The 14,860-nt window shown below is 39.6% G+C and overlaps 1 pseudogene; it reads left to right on the top strand.

The window, feature by feature from the left end:
* The window catches only part of LOC101591166, an 85,533-nt pseudogene extending 82,960 nt beyond the window's left edge, over positions 1–2,573 (top strand).
* Positions 2,574–14,860: the final 12,287 nt, after the last annotated feature.

Genomic DNA, 14,860 nt, shown 5'->3' with positions numbered 1-14,860 from the left:
ATTTATAGTGGTATATATTTATTAGTGGCAGAAATACACTTGATGTCTATTTCCTTCAATGTACTTTCTGGTATATCTAAATTTGTATAAGCAAATATGACTCTTGTTATTTCTTTTTGAAAGTTGTCACTATTTAGAAGAAAAAAAAAAAAAAAGCAGGATTCTTACTAAGACAGAAAGTCCCTAGACTCAAATTATTGGTGCTGAAAAGAGTGCACTCAGACAGAAAGCAAAAGGATTCCAGAAGGCAAAGTTTAAATTTTACTTCAGCACAAGGGTACAAACGCACTCAGAGTTGAGGCATCAGGCATGCTGAGTGGTGGGGAAGAGAGGGGTTTAAGGCCTAATCCTTAAGCAGTTGACATCTTTCCCCATGAGCCGGGTTGAAGATTCATAGTCTAGCCTTACTGGCTAGTTTAAGCAGCACAAATGGGGGCCCTGAGGAATTGCTGGGCAGGGTTTTTAAGAGAGGAAAGAGTGGGAGAGGAGAGGGTATGGGGAACAGAAAGTCCTTGGCTATTCATGAGCTTTCTCGGTTTGTAGCTGTTTGCAGAATTTAAAATGAGAAGGTGTTTCTCATAATTTCTGTACTTTCAGGAGGGGCTACCTAGGGTAGACTAGAGTCCACCATGGAAGCTGTCCTGTATATATCCTTTGACAGAGAAAACAGGGCCATAGTTTCTCACAGAAACAGTATCAAGCAAGTCCATGTAGAAACTCAACACATGGCTTGCTATGATTTGTGTCTAGTTGTCCCACCAAAGCTTCATGTAGTCATGGGGTGGACTTCTAGACTTTGTGATTAACTCATGATCCACTGAGATTATGGGTGTGAGTGCTGCCAGGATTATGGGTGTGAGTGCTGCTGGAAATATGGGTGTGAGTGCTACACCCACCCTGGGTTGGACAGCCTGAGTGCAAGGTAAGGGAGACAGACTTGCTCTCCGAAGCCATTGTTGCCACTGCTCCTACCCTGTTGCTCTTGCTGTTTTGCTGTTTTCCACCACCATGAACTGCTGCCCTCTTTCGCATACCATTCTGCCTTGGAGCCAGCTGAGTATGGACTGAAACCTCCACAAACTGTGAGCTAAATAAACCTTTCCTTCCTTCATTTTGGGTGTCAGGGATTTGTCCCAGCAACAACAAAAGAGTAACTGAGACACAGCTATTCCTTCTCCATTCTCACAGTCTTTCGTAAAAACTTCCCCTCTGCCTTCCTATGATTTCCAGAGTTGGATAAAACACAGTGATGCCTCACCTTTAAGCATCAGGCTGCTGTAATGTGTAAATCAGTTGATTTTAATCCTAGATGTGCATGAGAATCCAATTATCTTTTTGTCCAGAACATATGTATATGGGCTCTATCATAATCACCAAGGATATATTATAATATATATATATATTTCTTTTTGAAAATCTGGTTCATGCTGGTGGGCCTTCCATGTGAAGAACTATAGCTTTAGGACATTTCTAATTAATATGGAATTTTTTTTCTTTTAGTGTGTCAGATCTACCTCAAAAATAATAAATGGGTACATAGTTTGCATACTTGAGGCACTGGAATTAATATCCAGAACTACAGGAAAGAAAGAATATTTAACATCGGAAATGCCTCCAACCCTGAACTCCATTAGCCCCACTAGGGAAGCAGTTCCTGCTAGAATATGTAATATCTGGAATTCTCCATCCATAACTGAATTACAGAGCTCTGTAGCTGAAGAGTTCCTGCTCTGATAATGGCAATTGTTTGCCTGGGTTGCCTGATAGAATTCCACAGATCGCTGGATCAGACTTTTCTCAGATTCTAATTCTAATTTGAATTAGAATTCTAATTTGAGCAGCTATTCTGCATAAGAGAGGGAAAACTTTCCCTCTGCCCTATTATGTCCGGTAACTGGGCCCTATGAATTGAAGTGGCAAAACAGATAAACTGAAGAAAAGATTTATTTTTTTGTTTTACAGAAAAAAAGGAGCTCTGTCCACCTGGGCTACATTTCTTGACATGCTGCGCATGCCATCCGCTTTCCTCTCCTTCTGCCAGTGCCACCAAGACCAAGTCTCAATCACAGTGCAACACTATGGCATCTGGAGTAACAGTGAATGATAAAGTCATTCCAAAGTTTTTTTGAAAGTAAGGAAATGTTCTACACAAGGGATCCAAAAAGCAAAAGAAAGTAGTTCTCTTCTGTTTAATCAATGACAAAGGACAAATAATGGTAGAGGAAGCAAAGCAGGTCTTGGTGGGTGACATTGGTGATACTGTAGAGGACCCCTACCCATCCTTTGTGAGGTTGCTTCCTCTGAATGATTGCCAATATGCTTTGTGGAATGCCATATATGAAATCAAAGAGTATAAGAAAGAAGACCTACTATTTACATTCTGAGCTCCTGAAAGTGCACCATTAAAAAGTAAGATGATTTATGCTAGCTCTAAAGATGCCATTAAAAAGAAATTTACAGATATTAAACATGAGTGGCAAGTAAATGGCTTGGACGATGCTAAGAATCGTTCATTACTTGGAGAAATACTGGGAGGCACTATAGCAGTTTCACTGACAGGGAAACCCTCATGAGATGACAGTCAAGTGCCATGTGGCTCTTAAGGGACTTTCATTTTTCCAGCTCAGCCCATTAGAATAGTATTAAGATTTGTTTTTTGGGTATTTTTTTTTCCTTTTCCACTGGATCATTCCAGCACAATGAATGAAGGAGATACCATTCATTTAAGCGCCTTGTCAGTGATTCCCTTTTAACTGGCTGTTTAACATGGTTACTTTTATGTACAACCCAAGGAATACCTTCCCATCTTTAGCCAGAACTACTGGCACCTACCTTACATGTCTTGCTGCAAGCACCACAATGAATGTGATGGTCAGTGTGAATAGCTTAGAATACTGCAGAGGATAAGCTAATTGAGTGCCTTGGAAGTATTAGCCACTGGTCAGATGGTGAACTTTTTTCAGTATTATTTATAATTGCACTCGATTAAAGTCCAATCAAGTGCTCAGCATTCACTATTTTTATGACATTGCAGCACAAATATAACTTTACGCAATAAAAACACTTTCTTTGTAATGAGTTTAATCCTCTGAAAAGAATTCCAGTTGTTTCATTAATTGTGTCAATTTATCCTAGTACCTCAGTGTTTATTCCTGCTACCTGCATATCTTCAATAGCTGTTACAATATTAATGTCCTTGTGGGTTTTTTTTGTTGAGTGTACACTACTGAATAAGAGTAGTTTTACATTTGCTATGTGAGTCTTGCAACATTAAAGATAGTTTGAATATCAACCATGATGGCAATTTCTGTATAAAAGAACCTTAAATGGAACACTATTTTAAGACCAAGCTCCCTACCCTGAGCAAAAATGTCCACATTGCAATTAAAAGTGTGACATATCTAAAAAAAAAAAAAAAAAAAAAAAGAGGCAAAAATAACACAAATCAATAAATAGGCCCCAGAAGTTATATGCATATTAAGAAGACTGAGGAATTGATGAAGAGAAAAGAGTTGGACTGAATGGGAATGGTAAATTACAGAAAAGTAAATGTCTTCATAATCTTTGTGGAAGGTAAAGTCCATTCTGGTAAGGCTTGTTTATGCAACCTCATCGTGGTGTAGGTTTTCTGTCTCCTGTGATAAGAGTTGTACTGTTCCTCCTGGTTGGGGACAGGGGATACCTTCATAAAAGAAAATGTATGCCCTTTTTTGAGACAGAAATGGGGAGGGCAGGGAGTTCCTTTTGTGTCTGTTATTTCTAAATTTCTTCAGCTCAAAATAATCTTTTTGCCAAAGTGTCACATTTTGGGATGGCATATCCTGACTCCTCTTACAATTAAACTTTCGAGAAATTTAGGAAGCAGGTTTCAGGAACCTCAGCCCCAAGAACATTAAGACTCATACCTTGCTTTTCTCCTCCAATTTTATTTGCTAAAGATTCAGCTTTGTGGAAAGGGGAGTCTGACTGAGCCAGCTTGATGTGTCTATCAACTTTGAAGTATTTGTAGTCACAGGGTCTTTGGATTGGCAACACTTCAGGACTCAGGAACAGGAGGGCAAATGTGCCCCCAAGAAAGCAACACTCCAGGTACAGAAAATAGAAATCACAGAAGCAGGACTACAGGAAATATAGTTTTCCAGAATTAGATGTTGAACCTAAATGAGGAAAAAATACATAAAAATTCCCATTTGTATGCTGGAATATATAGGACCAGATTATGGACTGCCCAATTGCTAATGTAAGTAGCGCCTATGGTCAAGTAGGCACTAATCTATCACAGGGGGAAATGTTTGAATATTGCATGGTTTCTCTTCTGAATAAAGAGTAAACTAAGAGAAACCCAAATGATAAATAAAATGTAAAATAAAAATTAATAGGAAACAGGAAGGCAAATATTTGTCAAGTGATAAGGAGACCAAGAGACATAGGAAGGGAACAAGGGGGGAATGAAAAAAGGAATTCCAATGCACTATGTATGTATCCATACTAATGCCACACTAAGAATGTAAACACTACATAATGAAAACAAGCAGTGATAACAAATGCAAACAATATTCTTTAGAATTTTGAATGAAAGTAAAGCTGAGTATCACTGATGAATAGTTATGCTGTATTACCATGTACATTGGAGTCAGTTCCTTTGGCCTTCCTTGAAATAATTGTAGCATTGTAGTTCACTGATAAGAATGATTGGCCAAATACACTAAGTAGTTAGTGAAAGAAAAACACCACTTGGGGGCTAATTTCAAAGAGCATAGTATAACTAAACATTTCAATAGACTGTCTAGTTGTTCATTATTCCATTCTGATCATGTCCTGATTTGGCTGGGTTTGAGCTTGTATAGAAAGGGTAAGTAAGAAATATAATGGTGCATTGTCAACACTCATCCATTCAGAGTTGTATTATTGGAGCAAATGCCTCAAGCCCCTACCTGTGCCAGGCAGCTGTTCAGTTAGTGCAAATACAGAAGATCTGACAGGCTGGGCCACATGGACAAGCAATCCAGTGGTCAGGAGGTAGAATACAAGTCAGAGTGGAGAGCTCTGGGCCAGAACCTTTCCCAAGGGTTATGCAGGAAAGGCAAGAAGGGCTAACAGGACAGCCAATTAGGACTACTTAGTCTGAGTAATTTGGGAAGCTCTGTTCTATTGAAGTAGCCCTTCATTATCTGGTTCTGGCCTCGGGAGGATTAAGGCAGAGGAATATTGCCACTTGGTAGGCAAAGTAAGCAGACATGCTTCTGAGTTGCTAGCTTTTATGTCAAAGGTGCGCTCTACATTGCTCTACACTGGACTCCTTGCTCTTACTAGGAATTGGCTAAGCTTTGCTCTTACTAGGAATTGGCTAAGCTGAGCTCAAAATACTCAAAAATTCTTGGAATTCCTGTGGTAAATCTGAGTGTTATGAAGCTTATGGCAAGTCCTGACATGAGAATCACAGTGAAGGCTCTAAAGATTATAGAGCAAGTTCATGCTCCTTAAAGTAAATAACTATTCTCCTTTGAGAAGCAGCTCCCGACTTGTTTTAAGGTTTGATCTAAATGTATGAGATGGATGTTTTATGATATGGCCAACCCTCAAGGCAGGTCTTTCAGTCACAGGCATCAGAAGCTGTTCTAGAATTCAGCCATGTAGCCTGTAGAGAAAATGTTATTTACATCATTATGCGGCTTACACTGTAAATGTGCCTTTCCCTGCTACACATCTGCCTTTCCCTCCCCCTATAGAGTTGCAAGCATATGGAGAATTCCCTGTGACTGAATGTTCTAGAAAAACTTAGTGTGGTCCTATTCACAAATATTTCTGCTCAACTTGCAATCCTCCTCCAGAAAAGGGCTATGAAAGCACTTCAGTGTGAAAAAGTGAAGGGAAATCTTCATATCATGGAGTGCGATTTTGGTCCACATGTCTCTGTACTGCTCAGCTCACTGCTCCTATGCAGAGAGCCAAGTTTTATGTTGGCTCATTAGTTTTATGACCAACTGATGCCTTGGCCTCAGGGCCAGTGGTGAGGCAGGAGGTCAGGGTGAAAGAGTGTGGCAGAGCAAATCTTCTGTCCTTGTGGCCAGGAATCAAACATGAGTGAGGACAACACAGGCCCAACCATCCCCTTCAGGGATAAGTTTCTAGGGCCCTGAGAACCTCCCAAGGAGCCATATCTCTCAATCTCAGCAACTCCCAAATGCACTAACCCTGGGGACCAAGCCCTTAACATACAGACCTTCAGGAGACATTCCAGATACTAATACAGCAAATTCTGTCAACTTGACAGATTATCTGAAGCAATAAGTTTCTATGCCAACTTCTGTACAGTGGTTCTGAGCAGATGTCCAGGGGTTTGAAAAAAGCAAGGCTAGAAGATTTGGACCAAAAAGGTCTGGAAAATGCCAGGCCCCTTTGGAATGGGTCCACTATGTGAGAATCTTTGTATCCCATCTTAGTGGTGGTTGCTTAGTCCCTTATTTGTTGCTTTAACTAAATACCTGAGACTGTCAACCCATCACCCCAATACTCATTAATCTATGAATGAATTAGTCCAGTGGTGAGGACAGAAGCCTTGTGACTCAGCCAGTGTCCTACTTCCAATATTGTGAACATGTGAATTTGAGCATTGGATTTCCAGTACATGAATTTAGAAGGCACATTCAAATAATAGCTGTGGAAGAGACTTGTCTGGAAGTCCCCTGGCCATATGAGAAAGAGTGCCCTCACCCAAGGGCCAAAGGAGAGGCAGGCATATCTGCAATCCCAATGCTCAGGGAGGCTGATGCAGGAGGATTACAAATCCAAGTCCAACATGGGCAACTTAGCAGCTTGGCAAGACTCTGTCTCAAAAAAATAATAGGGGACTAGAGATGTAACTCAGTATGAAAGCCTTGAGTTAAATCCTCAATGCTACCAAAAAAAAAAAAAAATGGAGGGTGAGTAGGTAGGAAAAAAAGAATCTTGACTTCAGGGAAAGACATAGAGGTGAGGATAATAATCAATGAAGTCACTGTGAACATAGGACCTTCTGAAATTTTGTGAGAGAAAAAAAGAGGGGGATTTGCACATTATGGCATATGAAACATATTTAACAAAGAACTTGGAGTTTTGACAAAGCTAACAGAGAGATAAGCACAGTGTCTTTATGTCTGAGGAAATTCTGAGTCTAATATTAGACTACCAGAGAAGTTAGGGTAGTCTAGAAGTTAGGGTTTCATGTGAGAAGAGAATTTTGACCTCTACAGAACTTGGCAATTGATAGTCAGGGCTCCAGGGAGGGGCTCCTTTCCTGGCGTTGACAGTACATTTATAGCCATGTTCTACTTCTTTTTAACATAACCTGACTTTCTTTAGAATAACATGTATCCCATTCCCCAAGTCTTTGATTCTCAAGGCTATCAATAAATATAACATAAATCTGAAATGCCACTGGCAATGGTTCTTTGTAAGCCATATTTTCAATAAATAGACTATAGGAGGAAGGGGTAAGGACTAGGGAAGAAGGGAATGAAAACCATTAAGATGTGTTACATACATGTACCAACTTCTCACAATGAGTGTAATTGTTACACATTGTAAACAGGTACTAAGAAAAACAGTCAAACAAAAAAGACCACAGGCATATATTTTCATATATTGACTATTTCTTTTTCTACTTGAACACAATTGCATTGTTCTCTTACAATTATGAGGAAGTACAATTCATGCCAAGGAGAGTAAAGAATAAAGTTAGAGACATACCAGATCATTAACGCCCCCAATTTCTGCACCAGTTTTGTATTTCTCACCTCAGGTTTCCTTTTTAGGGGAAAAACAAATGGCATATATATTTAAATCACAATAGTTAGTTTGCTGATTCATCGTGCAAAATGAAATTCTAACTAAAGAAAAACTGTGGGGTAAAAAAATTGTGCAGTACTTTGTGTATGATTTGCCACGCACGCACACACTCCTGACCACCAAATTTATATGCTGGAAGTGTGGTCCCCAGTGGGGTGGTACTGAGGTGGTAGAATCTTTGAAAGTGGGATCTGGTGGAAGGTAATTAGGTTTTGGCACTCAATGCTTGTGAATGGTTTAATGTTGATGTCCTAGAGTGAATCCTGTCCCCAAGTCTCAAATCCTGGTGGGAGTGGGTTGTTATAAAATAATAAGCCTGGTATCCCTCTAGTTCCTTGTTCTTGTCCTGTCACATGACCACTTCCTCTCATGCACATTCTCATCATGATGCCATGCTGTGATGTAACCAGAGCTTCTCATCAGAGGCTGACTGGATGGAGCCACCTGGTTTTGGATTTTCAGCCTCCAAACCTATGATCCATATACACCTCCTTCTTTATAAGATATCCTGTTAGGACAACATGCAATGGCTTAGGACAAATTGGACAGGTAAAAACACTTTTTATTTTTCTAAGTGTTTAACTGTTAGTCTGGGATGAAATCAGAAGACGAAATTGTGGCCTTTAGGAAAGAGTATGAAGTGGAACTTCTTGATGAGATATTGGCTTGCTTATTTTTACATAATCAGTACAATATAACTGAATGGTAGCAAGGCCCTTTGGCTGCAAGCAGTTGAGAACCCACCATATCTATATATTACTGTAAAGTGTAGACTCTCTACATGAGAATATTGCCCATGTAAGATTTGTAGTAGTGGAAGAAAGAGTAGGAACATTAAACTAAGCTCCCCGAGCTTAGCTGCCTACACACAGGATGGTTCAGAGTCAAGGAGAAGCCTGACGCATGCTCTGAGAAGCCACAAACATCAATCTAAAAGGGAAGCAGAATGCTTAGACATATTCTGAAGTTCTCATCTCCGAAGGGGACAGCCACTAAAGCTGACGACCCCTGGCATCCTGAACTGTGAGGATCCCAAAGGTCCTTCCTGGCAATCTACAGGAACACCAAAGGAAGTGGGGAAAACATGCAGGCCAAGGGGTGGGGATAAAATGTAAATCAATAAAGAGCATGTACTTTGTGTACACTGTGGAATTTTATTCAGCCATAAGGAATTCATTTGTATTATTTGTACAAAAATAGGCCTTTAGACCATAGTGATAAGTGAAAGAAGTAAACCAAAATTTTTAAATAAAGAAAGAAGAAAAATTTTTCTTTCCTTTGTTATTTTACTCTATGTGTGCAATACATAATAATTACAGTCGTCTTGGGGAATTGATACTATCTGCCCTATGAATCCTCCCATGCCCCATTTCCTAACTAAAGAGTGAAATAGATGTTTTAGAGCTATAGAAGGAGATCAGGGGAAGAGGGGAGGGTAGAAAGGGGGGGACATAAGATAGGAAATTGTGTGTGTGTGTGTGTGTGTGTGTGTGTGTGTTTATACATATGTATGTTAACTACTGGAGCTCATTGCCTAGCAACATTATTTTCTACCCCTTCCGTATCACTTTCCATTTGTTTCTTGCTTTCTTGTGACATTTACACTGTTTTTCTTTTTCTGTGTTCAGATAGAATTCTTAAAGTCATTTATTTATTTATTTCCTGAAACCGTTTTCCCCATGCTGTCTAGATTGGACTCTAACTCCCAGGCTTCAGTGATCCTCATGCCTCCGCCGGTGGTGCTAGGACTACAGGGCCACAACGCACACCACCGTGCCTGACTCTTTCTTCTTTTGATGTTAGTTCCAGGCCTGTTGTGAATCTGATTTCACTCAGATGCAGGGCATCATGAGTGGTGTGTAGAATGTAAGGATAGAGGAGCAGACTGACTTGCTAGTACCACTCAGAAAATGCACCATGCAAGTGCCTGTTTAAAAAGCTGATGCCCTCTTAGTAAATGCTTTCCTTGGGAAGAGATTTCATTAAAAAGGAAATACCTAAAATTCTACCTTCTTAATAAAGGCCCCATTTGACACTGTACCCTTTTAATATCATGTTCATAGCAAATGTTTTTGGTCATGAAAAAGCCCAGCAAGTTTTTCACAGTTAGGTTTGAAAATGGGGTTGAACATCTGGGGGTGTAGCTCAGAGGTCAAACACTGGCTGGCATGTGCAAGGCCTTGGGTTCCACCCCTAGCACTTCAAAATCAAAACAAAAATAAATGTTGAATATAGTTTTATTTTGAATAGTATTTAACAACAAGGAGAGTCTTCAATCCTTTACTAAGTGCCTGGAATATAACAAGTGCTAAAATATTACTAGCAAAATATCAGCCACATTAGAGTACTACTCTCAATTAAGTTTTTAAATTGGTATTATTTAAATAGTTTCTTAAAATTGTGTTTCATTCTAGGAAACTACATTCATTAAATTTAATAAATGATGAGTTGGTTATATTTTCAAGTTTACATTTTAGCAATTATAATTGTTATATATAACCTTTAACATATTTATCAGATAGGGCCAGAAATCACTTCGCATATTGCTTGAGCCATTGATACAGGTATATGCACCATACTTTGTGAAACAATGCACCAAGTAAACATTGGCCATCAAGGGGCCGGAGAGATGGCTCAGTGGAATAGGCGCTTCCCTGGCAAGCGCAAGGGTCTGAGTTCAATCCCTGGTTCTGCAAAAAAAAAAAAAATTAGACATCAGTATTTTATTAATATTGCTCTTTGGAGATTGAGTGTTCAAAGGCATCCTCTAGTAATGCAGATGATAAATTCTCAAGACTATATTTAGATAAATTATAGGAAGACTTGGCTCCTGGTATTCTGAAAAAGCTTTAGGAAAAATCTGTTTGACTGTTCTTTAAAGGTTATTACTGCTAGACAACCTATTTCTTCTGACATGTTGACCAAATTTCTTTAATTTTTATTAAAGCACCTGTCTTTGTAAAGGGTGGAAGTGGAAGAACACATTCTGCTTCAGCCTGACATTTCATTAGGGTTGGGAGCTCAGAGAGAACAACAGGATTCAATAAAGAATCCATGAAAAAAAAAGAGTTCATGAATTTCTTTACTATTTCTCACTCATCGGGGGTGGGGGGTCATGTGCTGCAGACAGAGAACAGTGGACTAGACAAAGAACATTTTCATGTTTGTGTCTAGATGTCCCTCCAAACCATTACGGAGTTTTAGAGGGGGCTTTTTTGGAAGTGGCTGAATCTAGAGTGTGTGATTGATTCATGATGCATTGCTAGGATGAAGGGTGCTAGGATGAAGGGTGGGTGATTATTAGATCAGTCCACTAGTTGGATTGATACTGCCCTAATCTCAGTAGACTGAACACAATACAAAGGACTGAAAGAGGTTTGTCTCTCCCTTCTCTTGTTGCTTTTGCTGTCTCCTGCTGCCATGAACTGTTGCCCCTTTGCCATGTGCCACCCTGACTTGGAACCAGCAGAAAGCACTATAAACTATGAGCTAAATTTCCCTCCTTTAACATTGGGTATCAGGTAGGTTGTCTAAGCAATGAGAGAAAAGTACCTAGGACAAGGGTGCTCACTGACTGGCCTTTCAACTTTAGCTTTGTCAAATGGATGAGACCAGAAGTCTGTCTCCAGTGGTGGAGAAGATCAGATTTCAGAAATGAATAATATTCTTCCCCATCCTCCCTCCTGATCAATGGTAATTATTCACAACAACACATGGCGGGTCATTTTCATTTAAATTTATTGATTTTAAACCAGACTGAAAGGAGCTTTTCTATCGCAAATCTGGAAAACATGTGTTATGCTTTAGGATCATAATTCTTTTACTGTTTCAAAGAGAATAGGATCGTTCAAACACAAATCCAAATCAAAACTTAATTTCCTCAGGTGGTAAATGGAATAAAAAGAAGAGTTGCTTCTAATTACCATCTGTCTCTTGATTTCAGATTTATCTAGATTCATCTATGACTAGTAAATCCATAATTTATGAAGCCCTACACTCACTGCCACTTGCCTTAATAGCCCTCATTTTAGAAAGATTATGTCTTTAAGCCAAAGGATGTTTAACACAATGCTTAGTGAGGCTGACGGGTCATGACCAATTATTCCTAAAATAGGCACTTATGCAAAACGAAGTGATTTCCCAACTCATTTCTGCTTCTCCTCTAGGCCAATCCACACCAGCTCCTTTCTTTCAAGGAAGGAACAATGCGAGGCTGGAAGGTGCAGGACCCACCCATCAGCTGATTCTGACTTCACTGAAGAAACAAGGCAGTTCAGTTTTTGCAGACTTCCTACAGGCCTTGGTGAGGCGCTTTGCTGCCTCACATTTTAGTGTTACTGATGAGGAGTTCTTTCCTTGTAACAGGTGTCTGGCTTTCCAGTTTCTCAGAAGAGTCCTGAAAAAAATCTCATCAGGAAAAGGACTCTTGCTGGTGGTTTAGAGCAGATGACAGTCACAGCTTCCATAAGAGGCTACTCTCAAATTTCAGAGGTAGCTGGCCATCTGCAAAATCATATGAATGTCCATGATCAAAATGCACCTCCAAGCATACTCTTGAGCAAAGTGGATTTACCTCAACTGTCATCTACAAATTCAAGAAATCTGACTTAAATCCTCTTGGTGTGAGAGAAAATAGCCAGAGTCACATGAGGCAAATCTCTGGTACTCCTGTCACCTGGCTTAAACTTGGCATCATCACTGAGCTTTGTCATGTTAGGCAAGTCGCTGAACTTTTCTGAGTGCCAGTTTTCAAAGCAAAAAATGAGTTGACCAAGGCATTTTCTAACATTCCCTTTAGCTCTAAGCTTCTGTGGCTTAACTGTATGCCTTTTCCAGAACCCCACTGAATCCTCAGAGGAGCTTAGTCACCTTCTAATGTAATATCCAGAGCTAATGCTAGCCATGACATAGTTTCTAGTACCTAGTTTCTAGTTTCTAGGTATGTTAACACTGCCTTTTATTTTCCTTTCTGTGCTTAGAATTCACTGAGAATGTCATGGGGCATACCTTCACTTCCTTCTGCTTGGCTTTACCAATGAATACTGGAAGGCAACTACTGGTATAAAATAATTTAATAAGCTTTAGAGAAAAAAGAACTTTAGTTCAAATTCCAGCTCAGTCAATTATTGAGGGACTTCAAGCAATAATTCAAAGTATCTTCCTCTGTAAAGTGAAAATAAACATGTCATATTGCAGAACTCGAGATGATCAAATACATCTCATATCCCAAAGGCATTTAATGACTCACCCAATCAAAACATATTTCATTCCGTCCTTTGAGATTTCCACAACCACAAGGATGTTCCATCTTGCACTTTAGAGTTTCAGTTTCTTTACTTCTTCAATTCAATTTTCTTTTGTCCCATATAATCTTCTAACTACCATTGCCATGATATGAATATTTCATCAACCCTAAGAGCATGATTTCTGAAGATACAGTTTAGTACCCCATTATCTGACCACTCCTCATATCCTTTTCTCTCCATTACTCTAGTATCTCTTATCCAACAACTCTTTGACCTCAATAGGACTTAATCTTTTGATTCTAAAATATTTTCACCATCAGACACTTAGTATATTTGCATTTCCCTTCTTCCTGAGGTCAGAGGCCAAGGCCTATTACTCTAATCACTTCTTGCACATTCCACAAACCTTATAGACTTTCTCCTCAGTGGCTCATTCATCTGGAAAATGTACAATCTTGATTAAATCCAACAGTCTTCAGTGCCTTCTCTTTCTAGACAATACTACATATATTTCCTGGTTCCTGCTTTAGTTTTATGATCACAGATCTCACTGTTCATCCATTGCTGTGCAGTTCCCTTATTGGACTTCTCTAATACATCAGTTTTGTTGTATGTTACTGATCAGTGCCAAAAGAAACGATGAGAAGACCTAATGAATGTAGCTTCAGAGGTCTCACTGAGATTCGTCTCTCTCCAAGTGTCTCTCTCCAAGTAAGCCCAGAGCCTCAGAAGAATCCCACATTTATTGAGGGGTAAAGGCAGGCTAAGGAATGTGCATAATTACTTAAGTGAATACAAACTATCTCTATTAACTTCCACCATTTGCCTAACACTAGATTCACACAAATGCTAGCCGATAACATCCCAAGCAAGGGATCAAATAACAAGGCGCCAGCAGGAGAAGCTGTTATCTGCAGTCTTTTTTTTTTTTTTTTTTTGCAGAACCAGGGATTGAACTCAGATCCTTGCATTTGCCAGTCAAGCACTTATCCTACTGAGCCATCTCCCTGGCCCCTGTTATCTGCAGTCTTGAATCCCAGCTTTCCGGGCCTTTACAGGTAACAGACAGCAGCTCTCCCTGAGCTCTGTCTATTGTTCCCTGCTCTCTTGGGACATTAGGCTTTTGTCTCAAATCTATATTTCTATAAGTTTTCCCACTGTTATACAGTCACTGCATACCTTCATTCACCTCAGATCTCAATATTGCTCCTCAAGTGCCTCACATTGAATAAGACACTAGAAATTCTCAGGCAGGTACATACTCCTTTGTCTTTCTGTACTTGTCATGCATCCTATCAGTTACTATGAAGAAGCAGACTACTACTTTTTGTGTACTTTCTCTCCTTTTACCTGCTCCCAGGTTTTGAACTGTTGCCCCTTATATCTTTATAGGGCCTACTTTGTGGTAAACACCATGTTTGCCCTGGGATACAAATACTAAAAGACACTATTGCTCCCAGATGAACAGCTGGATAACCACAGGAGGGATGCCCGTCCCAGGGACTCGAGTGTGAACATTTCTAGCAGACACAGGTAGTTCAGGACCTCCTTGGATTGGGAAGTAGGAGAGCAGGAAATAATTCCAGGATTCAAGGAAATTTAGCAGTAACTCTGTCAATCATCATTATTTACTTGGGGATAATTGAATATTTTGTCTTTAACAGTAATCTCCTGATATTGGAATGCCACGTCTCATTTTATTTTTCCATAGAATAAAGTGTTCTAGTTGGTGTAAGATCAGTCACATAACTTGGAAGGGACTCGAAGAAATCAATGTTTTGTTATAA

The sequence above is a fragment of the Octodon degus genome, unplaced genomic scaffold (assembly GCF_000260255.1).
Source record: "Octodon degus isolate 3935 unplaced genomic scaffold, OctDeg1.0 scaffold00111, whole genome shotgun sequence".
Classification (NCBI taxonomy): Eukaryota; Metazoa; Chordata; class Mammalia; order Rodentia; family Octodontidae; genus Octodon; species Octodon degus.
The sequence above is the reverse complement of the archived record's forward strand: the minus strand, read 5'-3'. Positions and strand labels throughout refer to the sequence as shown.